This window comes from Amblyraja radiata, chromosome 3 (genome assembly GCF_010909765.2).
Source record: "Amblyraja radiata isolate CabotCenter1 chromosome 3, sAmbRad1.1.pri, whole genome shotgun sequence".
NCBI lineage: Eukaryota > Metazoa > Chordata > Chondrichthyes > Rajiformes > Rajidae > Amblyraja > Amblyraja radiata.
In genome coordinates, this window is record NC_045958.1 from 34035674 (window position 1) to 34045678 (window position 10005).

A 10005-nucleotide genomic window follows, 5' to 3' on the forward strand; every position below is an offset into this window, starting at 1 on the left:
ACATAAGAGATTAGTTTACAAACTTAAAGCACACGGCATTGGGGGTTCAGTATTGATGTGGATAGAGAACTGGCTGGCAAACAGGAAGCAAAGAGTAGGAGTAAACGGGTCCTTTTCACAATGGCAGGCAGTGACTAGTGGGGTACCGCAAGGCTCAGTGCTGGGACCCCAGCTATTTACAATATATATTAATGATCTGGATGAGGGAATTGAAGGCAATATCTCCAAGTTTGCGGATGACACTAAGCTGGGGGGCAGTGTTAGCTGTGAGGAGGATGCTAGGAAACTGCAAGGTGACTTGGATAGGCTGGGTGAGTGGGTAAATGTTTGGCAGATGCAGTATAATGTGGATAAATGTGAGGTTCTCCATTTTGGTGGCAAAAACAGGAAAGCAGACTATTATCTAAATGGTGGCCGACTAGGAAAAGGGGAGATGCAGCGAGACCTGGGTGTCATGGTACACCAGTCATTGAAAGTGGGCATGCAGGTGCAGCAGGCAGTGAAGAAAGCGAATGGTATGTTAGCTTTCATAGCAAAAGGATTTGAGTACAGGAGCAGGGAGGTTCTACTGCAGTTGTACAGGGTCTTGGTGAGACCACACCTGGAGTATTGCGTACAGTTTTGGTCTCCAAATCTGAGGAAGGACATTATTGCCATAGAGGGAGTGCAGATAAGGTTCACCAGACTGATTCCTGGGATGTCAGGACTGTCTTATGAAGAAAGACTGGATAGACTTGGTTTATACTCTCTAGAATTTAGGAGATTGAGAGGGGATCTTATAGAAACTTACAAAATTCTTAAGGGGTTGGACAGGCTAGATCAGGAAGATTGCTCCCGATGTTGGGGAAGTCCAGGACAAGGGGTCACAGCTTAAGGATAAGGGGGAAATCCTTTAAAACCGAGATGAGAAGAACTTTTTTCACACAGAGAGTGGTGAATCTCTGGAACTCCCTGCCACAGAGGGTAGTCGAGGCCAGTTCATTGGCTATATTTAAGAGGGAGTTAGATGTGGCCCTTGTGGCTAAGGGGATCAGAGGGTATGGAGAGAAGGCAGGTACGGGATACTGAGTTGGATGATCAGCCATGATCATATTGAATGGCGGTGCAGGCTCGAAGGGCCGAATGGCCTACTCCTGCACCTAATTTCTATGTTTCTATGTTTCTATGTTTCTATCAGAAGTTGTTATCTGAGACTTTAAGAAATCCTCTCCAATCCCTTAACTTCATCAGACTTTTTAGGATTTCTCTCCAAGTGTTTGGGCTCTTAACTGATGAAATTCCTGCAAGCTGTCACTCTGAGTTTAGAATAAGATAACTGATTTAAATATGAAATCATAATTGAAATTTTTATTGATGTAGGTGTCTGGTAGTTTACTTTTCATTTTCTCTTCAGAGCCTGCGCATTTCAATATACACCTAATTGAATATCACATCATTGAAATATGTTATTCCATTTATTGGAATCATATTACCAAACATTTCATTTTAATGTTTGCAGCACTTAATTCAACCTATTGGTTAATTTAAATCTAAGTAGAAAAACAGTTGAATGGGGCGTGTCTGTTTGATTTTATTGGTCTGTTGTTTTTAAAACAATCATGAAAAATACTGAAATATTAATTAATTTGATCAAAACATGTAATTAAAGCTCTCCGGTTGACTAATATTGATCTCAAATACTGGAAAGCTATAAATTAAGGCAGTAATCAAAATTGCTGATTTTTAAATCCTATAAATATTAACTGGTATTGATCCAGAAAATATTAATAATTTTGCCCCCTGCAAAGTTAATGCTTTGAAGTTTGTTTTTAATAGCTAGTATTAAACAGATCTGAATGTTTAGTTTAGAGATACAACATGGAAACAGGTCCTTCGGCCCATTGAGTCCCTGCTGACCATTGATCACCAGTTCACACTAGTTATATATTATACAACTATCTCATCCATTCCTTACACACTAAGGGCAATTTGCAGAGGCTAATTAACCTAGAAACTTGCACATCTTTGGGACGCGGGAGGAAACTGGTACACCCAGTGGAAACCCTTGCATTTACTGGGAAAATGTGCAAACTCCACACAGACAGAACCTGAGGTCAGGATCGATCCTGGGTCTCTGGTGCTGTGAGACAGCTGCTGCCACTGTGCAGCATCACATCATTTATCTGTATATTTGGAGAGTAAAATGATTGGCATCAATCACTAACTGAACAATAATAGAGTGAGAGCCTTTCCTGTTCAGTAATCAAAGGGGTTTCTACTAAAACTTGAATCGACACACGTTTCTTCAAGTGTCTTCGTCATTTCTGGGAAGCCTGCCAGAATGTAGAATTCTCTTTTTGTTTACCTGCATTTTGTTTGATCGTGTGGCTTTGATATTCCTTAAGAGATTCCTGTTGCAATGAAGGTGCTATTATAATGGTGGGTGTTGTTGCTGCTTTGAGGACAAAATCTAATGACCTTAAGTGGAACATAGAACAACATATAACATAGAATAGTACAGCATGGGAATGGGCCCTTCAGCCCACAATGTTTATGCCAATCATGATACCAAGTCAAATTGATCTCATCTGGCTGTACATGATCCATATCCTTCCATTCCCTGCATTTCAACATGCCTATCTAAAAGGTTCTTAAATGGAGTTGGAGTATTAGTAACTTTGCTGCTGCTGCTGCTGCTGCCTTGGAGTATCCAGCCACAGTAAATCTAGGGCTGTTCACTGCCTGGTCATACACTGCAGATATATGTAGGCTGCATATCTCTTCAATCGTCTTCTGAGACACTAGAAGGATAAGTCTAAGAAATAATTTTTGAAAGAAGAGTGAGCAGACAGTTAGACAGAGTAGAGTAATTTTCCCTGATATCCCACTCAGATCAACTCAGCACCGATGTTTCGAGAATTTGCAATATTTTTTATTGAAAATGCATGACAGCACTGCAAAGCAGTGTTTTAAGTAGAAGTGTCTAATACACATCAGAAGTCCTGACAGTACCTGTACAGTGCAAAAGGAAATTGGGCTGCGAACAGTTAAATAAAACAATAGTAGTATGCAATAGGCATGCAACAGTGCTTCATTATGGTCATTCCGATTGGCTCCAGGACCTCTGTGCAGTTGGCAAGTACATGCCTATTAGCAAAGAGTCTATTCTCAGGAGGTCTCCACAAACAAATAGATGTAATGTTTTGTTAGGCTGTGTACGGCATACGCAAGAAGAAGAAGTTCACTTCAATGTATGAAATATGATATTGGGAAACAATATCACCTTTTTCATACAGAGAGTTGTGAGTGTGTGGAATTATCTGCCTCAGAGGGCGGTGGAGGCTGGTTCTCTGGATGCTTTCAAGAGAGAGTTAGATAGAGCTCTTAGGGATAGCGGAGTTAAGGTATATGGAGAGAAGGCATGAACGGAGTACTGATTGTGGATGATCAGCCATGATCACATTGAATGGCGGTGCTGGGTCGAAGGAACAAATGGCCTACTCCTTCACCTATTGTCTATTGTCAATTGAAACTTTTGGACATGCTCCTGTGCCTGATATTGCCCTTTCCATCACGTTCAGGACAACTTTACCTCTCAAGTTCCATACCACAGATGCTTTCCAGGTGGACATAGCAGATCTCTGCTCTTTGTTACAATTTTCCACACATCATAGTATCAGGAAAGGCATCCTGGTACTCTACCTTTGAAGAAATAGTTTTGCTTACATTGATTTCTGTGAGGATTAGGCAAAATGGTTTTACAGCATTGCTGATATCCCATGATAGCAGGCAGCCACTAACTTCATTTGAGGGTCCATAACACTGTGATTTACTGAACCTTTCCATCAATGTGGAAAGCTTCACCCTCCTCAATATGCAGATTTCTGTATCTAACAAGGAGTTTCCAAATTGTGTAGCAATCCGCTTTGAATTGGGATTTGCTCACAAGGTTAATGCCACAGCCATATGTCAGTCATGCAATAAATCTAATTATTTCACAATTGTGAGATCTGTTGCTGTGAGGCAATAATTTGTACGGCTAAAGCAGCTGCAAATCTCTCGTTCTAATCATGTGGATGCACACATGCACACAGCTGGGCCGAAGGGCTTGTTTCCACTCTGTATAACTCTATGACTATGACGTACACGATTTTGGCAACCTTTCCAGGTGAGCACCACTGATCTGTAGAGATGATAGCTGATGCCACACCAGGGTGATACTTCCTTGCACAAGTACATATGATCTGCACTGAATGGGAATCCATTTCAACAGGAAGGGTCTCGACCTGAAACGTCACCCATTCCTTCTCTCCAGAGATGCTGCTTGTCCTGCTGTTTTACTCCAGCATTCCGTGTCTATCAACAGAGCAATTATTTTGAGAATGCTTTACAGTAATTCAAAATCAAATGATGCATGAATGGAAAATCATAACACTGTTCAATAAAATAGCACAGCCCAATGCCATTCCCATTTCATACCCTAGTGTGTGGAATTTGTCATCCATTATATAGTGTTGCAGGTAACATATTCTGAAGAACATGTCTGTAAATTAGTGCAACACAACCTGATAAAATCCAGCGTTCTGAACATACCTGTGAGGTTAGGGTGCAGCCAATGGTGGGAGAGCCAGTTGTATTAAAATCCTATTGTATTAAAAACCTTACCTTCTCTAACCTAGCTGGAACAGACACATCTGCTTATGACTGCATTGATAGAAATCACTGGTGCACTGTCCTTATCGAACCAAAGTTCCATCTTCAAATGGAGGGCACACTTCACGATAGGTGGGATAATTTTAGAATGAACTTGATAGCTCAAAACTGGACATGTGTCAACAACGACAATAACAGAATTGTAATTCTGCACCATCTTTGATTCCATGACCTGACATATCCCCACTTTGCCATGACAGTCAAACAAAAGGAGCAAGCCTGGTTTGACAACATGAATTCAACAGTATGATTGCAGTCGGCTCAGGATACCCAAAAGTGCTCGAATACGGGGCTCTATGCATGTCGACAATGTGATGGAATATGTGTGGGAAGATGCTGGTTTACAATGAAGATGGGTGCAAAATGCTGAAGTAACTCAGCAGGACAGGCGGCATCCCTGGAGAGAAGGAATAGAAGGGAGACACAAAATGCTGGAGTAACTCAGCGGGTGAGGCAGCATCTATGGAGAGAAGGAATTGGTGGCGTTTCAGGTCGAGACCATCTGCAGTTCTTTCTTACACAAGAATTGAAGGGTCTCGAACTGAAACATCACTCATTCCTTCTCTCCAGAGATGCTGCCTGTGCCACTGAGTTACTGCAGCATTTTGTGTTCATCTTTGCACCCCTGCAACTCCGCAAGACATTTTAAATCATGCTAGTTTAACCCATAACCTGTACGTCCTACAAGGATAAGGGAAGCAAATGTACATGAATACTAATCTTTCCCACCAAGCCATGGTCTTAAAATACAGTGGCATTCCTTTATCATCATTATGTTAAAATTCAGGAGCTCCCTATCCATCACCACTGTGGGAGCACTTAGACCCCACAGACTACAGCAAGTACCACATGAATAATATTTAGGAAATGGCACTAACGTTGGCTTTATTAGCAATGCCCACATTTATTGAATGAATACGTACAAAAAATATGTGCAAGACGAAATGCCGAATTACAGGTGTATATTTCATCAAATACTCAGTTATTACTCTGTTTTCGGACATCTGTTGTTTACCTGTAGAATTATTCAGTTGCCCTGACAAACTGTGAGTTCATCTTCCTGTCAAAAGTCAAACATTAATGTATTTGCCGGCAACAGAATTATTCGCGCACAAATGTCTTTGAGCACTTTCTATTCATTGTGTTATGTGCCTGCACTTATGAATATTGCATACATTTAATATTGCCCAGGCTCATTCTCATGTTCTCGAGATGACATTCATAATTAATGGAGTCAGTGAGGCAATATATTTTGTTCTTTCATGTGATACAGGTATCACAGGCAAAGCCCGTGTTCACTGAGGTGATTGCAACTGAGAAACTGATATAGAGCCATTTTCTTGAAGTAATTTAGTGTCGTTGGTTAATAGTTCCAACATTCTGATCCAGTGAAGGACTGACAATTTATATCCAAGATAGAAAGCTGTGTGTCTTGGGAGGGAACTTGAAAGTGGTGATGTTCCCATGCTACTCTACTCGATCATAGGTGACAAATTTGGAAGACGCTGTCTAAGGTCATATGTTGAGAAGCGACAATACACAATGCATTGTTGGTGTATGATGTGTTAGTTGGAGTTTCCAATCCATCAATTATCAATATTGTGATCAAATTGGAATTGATGTAGTAATTGGCACTATCATGGACAAAAATATGTGATTCTCATGAAGAAACCATTAATGCAGGGAGAGTGGTGATTGTATGATCTGTCAGTCCTAGCAACCCACACCATTCACAGAAATCATAATCAAATTCCCAAGATATCCTTCCAGCAATTAATGTTCAATGCCAGATGCTATTGTGTCTGAAACTGAGCATCCACGTTGAAAAATCATTGATTTACTGTATTATCAATTCATAGCGACAAATATAAGGACCTGCAATCACTGTGAATGATAAAGTAGCTTTTTAAAATGCTGTCCCCTAATGATTGGAGTCAATATATTGTGCAACTTTATTATGCAGGTCAGGCTCCCTTAATGCCCACTTACTTCACTTGGCTTTCCATGAATCCCAGCATTCAATAGCCCAGTGTTCCAGGAATAGTTATGACTGTGGCCAAAATATTTGAAAAGTGTTTTGACATTGTTGTTTTATGGGTCCAGAAGTTGCATCGCTCCTCATTCCATTAAAGTCCCAATGGACATTTCTCATCCGGTCATTATTTTAATCAATTATGCTTCTTTCACCCTCAACCAGGCCAACAGCATGGATCAAAAAAATAGGATATCTTTGGATATTGTAGGTCATTGGCCAACTTGGTGGGAACCATTATCTTCTCTCAATGTTACAGCTGTCTTGCTGGATGATAAACACCCATGGGTGTATGCTGGGGCCTCCTTCATGTATTTTGTGAAGCTCCTCTGAGTATTTCCTTTGCATCGCCAGGTTAAGTTCCCTCCTTTGCCATACTGGTTTCAATAGAATTTTGAGAGAGCCTCTCACGTTACTCATCAATACAACTAATTTATCTTCTTCCTTTCCCCTCCTTGTTTCTTAAATAAACATAGTACCCTGTAAACATTCAATTTCCTTCCCAGAAAACAAGCGTGTCTTATATAAAAATGTCATCATAAGCTGAGCCCTCATTTACAGAATGAGTAGAATCTCATTTACCCCAGAAATATTGGTGGAAATAATTGGGCGGGTTTGTTTTATATACCGCCTGACTTCCTTCTGATTGGACATTGACTGGAAAATCCATGCTAATTTATCTGAATGCTATCTGAGCAACATCTCAAAATGCAATAGCTTGGCTGGTACTTGTCGTGCACCTCAACTTATCATTTATCTTTTTATTACATCATAGGTTCCCTGGTATGCATCCTGTGGCAGTGCTATTCTTAATGTACCTTTCGGCTTTGTTTCTTGTTTTTCTTTTCTATTTTCAATTGGACTCGCCATCAATAGGCAATGTTTTCTAAAGGATCAAAGACCTTCTGTTGCATTGTTTTGCATTATATCTCTTTCCCTCTGCATTTGCTTTTATTTGGACCTCAGAAAAACTGCTTGTGTTACTTTAATCAAACCCATATACAGCAAATGCCCCAAAAACAGAATCTATGAATATATTTTCCATAACCTCTCTCCAGTTTGAATGGGCCTTATTTATAGCTACTCCTGTTTCCTTTTTTTGTGGTTCTGGTTGGCTCCAATCCAAGATCTCAGAACTTAAACAATGCTGTTCAAAAATATTTATAACTTAGCTAACAAAGGTAAAAAATAACTTAGATGACCCGGGTGACAATTTATGTCACTGAGCAAAGGACTGGGGTCTGATGCCCGCTGGCTTAATCTGGGCAGATAGATTTTTTAGATGAGGTCAGATTTAAGGGGGTTGAATGCTAGCTGCAAGGGTAGCTAAGGCTGTATGTAATTCATGCATGGATAAGGGATGTAACATATGTAGGCAGAAGGGGCAGAAAAGAGAAATGTGGAGGAATTGAAATAAGCTGGTTTGATAATGGATATTCAATGGGTTTGAAAGGTCAGGTGAGGGAGCCATGCAGAGCCATGAGATTGCTCTGTCTCAGGCAAAGAGCGGGGAGGGTGATGGAACAATGGCTTAAGCATGGAATTGGTGTTGGGGGCTGAATGCTAAAGTTCAACCTTTCCAACATATATTTATGGCAGTCTTTACTCATCTGGCATTGGTTAGAAACATAGAAAATAGGTGCAGGAGTAGGCCATTCGGCCCTTCGAGCCTGCACCGCCATTCAATATGATCATGGCTGATCATCCAACTCAGTATCCTGTATCTGCCTTCTCTCCATACCCCCTGATCCCTTTAGCCACAAGGGCCACATCTAACTCCCTCTTAAATATAGCCAATGAACTGGCCTCAACTACCTTCTGAGGCAGAGAATTCCAGAGATTCACCACTCTCTGTGTGAAAAATGTTTTTCTCATCTCGGTCCTAAAAGATTTCCCCCTTATCCTTAAACTGTGACCCCTTGTTCTGGACTTTATTTTTGTTGTTGTCTTGTTTTTGCTTTTGAAAAAAACGAATAAAAAGATTTTAAAAGAAAAGAAAGATTAGGAAAATGGGAGGTGCAACAGGACCTGGGTGTCCTTCTACATCAGTCCCAGGAAGTAAGCATGCAGGTACCGCAGGCAGTTAAGAAAGCCAATGGCATGTTGACCTTTATTGCGAGAGGATTTGTGAAAGCACGGTGGTCCGACTGCAGTTGTAAAGGGCCCTGCTAAGACCACACCTGCATTGTGTGCAGTTTTGGTCTCCTAATTTGAGGAAGGACATTCTTCCTATTAAGGGAGTGCAGCATAGGTTCACCAGGTTAATTCCCAGGATGGCGAACTGACATAAGATGAAATAATGGGTCGACTCGGCTTGTATTCACTGGAATTTGGGATGAGAGGGGATTGTATAGAAATATATAAAATTCTTAAGGGATTGAACAGGCTAGATGCAGGAAAAATGATCCCGATGTTGGGGGAATCCAGAACCAGGGGTCACAGTTTAAGAATAAGGGGTGGGCCAATTTGGACTGAGATGAGGAAAACCTTTTCACCCAAAGTTGTGAATCTGTGGAATTCTTGAAAATATTTTTTTATTGGAGATAGGTACATAACCTAATTACATCATTACAGTCTTACATTTTTAAATTGATAATATTGTCAATTATTATTACATTGTCTCCAATACTTTTTGCCTTTTTTTTTTTTTTTTAAACTAGATAGAACTAAAGAGATAGATGAAGTAAAGAAAGAAAAGAAAGAGAAGAAAAACAAAAACAAAAACAAAAAAAAAGAAAAAAAAAAAAAGGAAAAAGATAGTTAAAGAAGAATGGAAAAATTTATTAAAATAAAAAAGACTTCATTCGAGATATATTCGTACATTTCAGAGTATAGTATTTCATCCATTCTTTAGCCCGCGTGCTAGTCAGGTTCCTGTGCTGAACCATTCTGACCCTTTAAGTAATCAATAAAAGGAGACCATGTTCCAACGAATAATTCCTGTTTGTCCAACAGGGAAAATCTGATTCTTTCCACGTTTAAGGTCTCCATCATTTCTATAATCCACATTTTGATTGTGGGGGCCATAGGGCCTTTCCAAAATTTTAGAATTAATTTTTTTCCTGTTATTAAACTATAATCAATAAAGTTTCTTTGTGTTGTTCTAAGTGTTTGATTTAATTCTAATATTCCGAGTATTATTAATTTTGGATCTGGGTCCAATTGTGTGCTGGTTACTTTAGATATTATACTAAAAATATTTACCCAGAATTTTTTAATTTTTATACAGTTTGCAAACATATGAGATAATGTAGCTTCTAAATGTTGACATTTATCACATA